Below are 3,468 nucleotides of genomic sequence, written 5' to 3'. Positions count from 1 at the left end.
CTAATCTAATCGTATAGTAGATAAGGATTTGTTCATTCGAGCGTATAGTACAGAGGTCACGGGTTCAAGCCCGCAAAAAGGAAAAAATTGAAAAAATGGCTAGACGCCGTGCCAACTCGTGACATAGTGCTACAGATGCAGATTGGAGATCACATCAAGAAGATGGTGTTTACAGTCACAGACATTGGTCCGGAAGATGTGATCATCGGGTTGGATTGGCTACGCAAGCACAACCCTGAGATTGATTGGGAGTCAGGCTCCCTAAAGTTATCCCGATGCCCGGAAACATGCAGCACCAGGAGGATGGGCCGGACGGAGCAAGCAGCGACTGTGCGTGATACAGGGGTCAGGCCCATGGCACGCAAGCGCTCGCCAAAGTCCAAATGGTCAGTTATAGGCGCCTGCTGGAGTAAGGTACTCCCGGACTTCGAACCCAAAGAAGATCCGGTGGAAGTAAAGTGGGATGAGGCCGACTTGATCGAAGCCTGGGAGCAAGGTATCACACTTCCCGGCGCCCCCCAGCTGTTTGTTGCAGCCAGGCATACATACTCCCAGCTATTCACTGAGGAGGAGATAAAGAAGAAGGCCATTAAGACCACCGAGGAGTCGGTATCTAAACAGTCCCACGAGTTTCTGAAGGTCTTCTCAAAGGAAGCATCAGAGCGGCTGCCTGAAAGAAAGCCATATGATCATGCGATCGAACTCGTGCCTGGCTACTCGACATTCCATTTGAAGGTATACCCGCTATCGAACAATGAGCAGGAGGAACTAGACAAGTTCCTAAAGGAGCAGCTAGTGAAGGGTTACATACAGGAATCGAAGTCGCCTATCTCGTCCCCCTTCTTCTTCATCAAAAAGAAGGAAGGAACACTTCGACCCGTACAAGACTATCGCCGGTTGAATGCGATCACAGTGAAAAATCGCTACTCCTTGCCGCTGATCACCGAGATGGTGGATAAGCTCCGCGGTGCCATGCTCTTCACAAAGTTCAATGTCCAATGGGGATACAACAATGTCCGGATCAAAACCAGTGATGAGTGGAAGGCGGCCTTTGTGACTAACCGGGGGCTGTATGAACCCCTGGTGATGTTCTTCGGCCTCACCAATTCCCCCGCAACTTTTCAGGTCATGATGAACAAGATCTTCCACGATCTCATCATCGGCGGAAAGATCCTTGTGTACCTGGACGATATACTCATCTTCTCCACCAACAAAGAGGAGCATGAGAAGGTCACACGCGAGGTTCTGCACCGCCTTCAGGACAATGATCTGTTCCTGAAGCCTGAGAAGTGTGAATGTGTCGCGACTTGAGGTCAAGCGACTTGGAGAAAGATCTGAAGGCTGGGGGCGTCCAACTGATTCTTACCGAAGTGATGGTGAGCAACGCTCAAACCTAAGGCTAGGGACAAGTAAGTTAGCATTGAAAAGGTAAGTAAGTACATAAGCTTACTGACCTAGGGACAAGAGGTCGAAACTGAGGTCCCTAGGGCAGCAGAGGCCGGCTTATATACATGGGGAGATAAGGGCAGGCTGTGCGTGCTGGTCCGTGCGCAGCTGGTTCGTGTGCAGCATGCTGACGCGGGCCCAGGGGCCGGTGAGTCAGAGAGGCTGTGTCAACGGAGCCCGAGCTGTGCCGCGCACTGCCGCCCATCTAATCTAATCGTACAGTAGATAGCGATGTGTCCATGTCAGGCATGTAGTACAGAGGTTGTGGGTTCAAGCCCGCGAAAAGGATGAAAATGAAAAACGGCTAGATGCCATGCCAAGTCGTGACATTACCCCCCCCTCAATGGCGCATGACCTCATGCAAGGCGCCCTTGCCCATCTCCCACCCGGAGCGGCAGCGTGCTTCAGTCAGCAGCGAAGGCATCGGCTGAAAGTTGAGACCACCGAAAACAGCGGCGTTGAGGCGGCGAGGGGTGTTCGGGTTCTTCCGGTGGAAGTCGGCTATGAGGGCCGGCGCATTCGCGATGTTGCGCACCGGTTCCCATGACGTATGCGAGTCGTCATAACCCTTCCACTTGACGAGGTACTGCAGTTGACGCCAGAAGATCCTCGAATCCTTGATCCGCTCAACCTTGTACTCCTCGTCGCCCTCAACCTCGATTGCAGGCGGCTCCTCCAGCTCCTGGCCTGGGATCTCGCTATGCATGTACTTTCTCAGCAAGGAGACATGGAACACCGGGTGCACCAGCACCGACTTCGGCAGGACTAATTCATAATCCAAGTCTCCGAGCTTTCACCACACGACATAAGTGTCACAGTTTCCCTAATCTTATCTAATTTTTCCAATATTTCTGCGGACATATCAAAGGGTATAGGGACTTATCCATACTTATCCGTCCGCATATGGGTACAGCTGCATATCTAAGGGGTTATCCGCTTAAATAAGCCATACATGATCTTGTTCTGGACACATCAGGCTGGACTCTGATGCCAGACCTTTTCTAGATAGAAACCAGACTCTTTCTGGACCATGACATTATTCTGACATCATAGGTAGGAGCTAGGCTCAGGCACTAGGCCATAGGCCAGTCAATTCTGGACCCTAGGCCCAGGGCAGGGCAGGGCCAGACTATGACATCATATATGACATCATAGAGCACATGATACTTAGTAATCCTTACCCAGCTAGGTACCAGGGGTCCATTACCAGTCCCTGGGGGGTTTTCCCTCATGTATATAAGGCAGCATCCTGGGGCACCCTGTCCCCCAGTTCTATTCACTTTGTTGTTGCGCTTAACAGCATTACCTCCCCATACTTAAGTGCTATTATCTCCCCCCCTCAATATCAAGCTATAAGGTGGGTTTGTAGGTTTTGTGATAGTTGAATAGAACTACTTTAAGGTGCACTGGGCCCTGGCAAGGGTCCCTTGCTACCTGCTTTGTTACAGGGCCTATTGGTCATTGCTATGCCCCTATGCTGCAAAGCATAAGGTGGCCTTTTCATGTGGTTCTGGGGGTTATGGTTTGTCAACTGAAAAGTGGCAATACCTTTCTGTGAAGCACCTACCTTTATTGGTTAGGGTTGAACAATTAGTGTCAACATGCTGAGCTTTTTGCCGGTCCCTAGGCGTAAGGGGAGGTTGCTGCCTTATGGGCAACATGCTGGAATGTGGTTTACCATTCTATGAGGCCTTAGGGCTTACAACGGATAACCAGCATGGGCAGCCTTAGGGAGAGTGTAAGATTCTCCCAAAACCACTTGCAGCGGGCGTGGAAACCCGACTGAGATCTGTATTCCCCCCTCCCTACCTGCTGAGAGAGAGCAGGAGGATGCCGACACGAAGCACGACCAATGGACCCTGTAGTATAGCACATACCCTTTTCTTCGCTCTGAAAAGAGCCAGCTGAAAAGCTGTTATCTAATCCCCTCTGCCGTAGCTATGCCGAAAGCCAAACCTTTCATCGTCACTGCCAAGCATGAGCCAACAGGCCTGCTTGAGCGCATCACCATCCACAACACGC

The sequence above is a fragment of the Postia placenta genome (genome assembly GCF_002117355.1).
Source record: "Postia placenta MAD-698-R-SB12 unplaced genomic scaffold POSPLAscaffold_22, whole genome shotgun sequence".
NCBI lineage: Eukaryota > Fungi > Basidiomycota > Agaricomycetes > Polyporales > Adustoporiaceae > Rhodonia > Rhodonia placenta.
The sequence above is the reverse complement of the archived record's forward strand: the minus strand, read 5'-3'. Positions refer to the sequence as shown.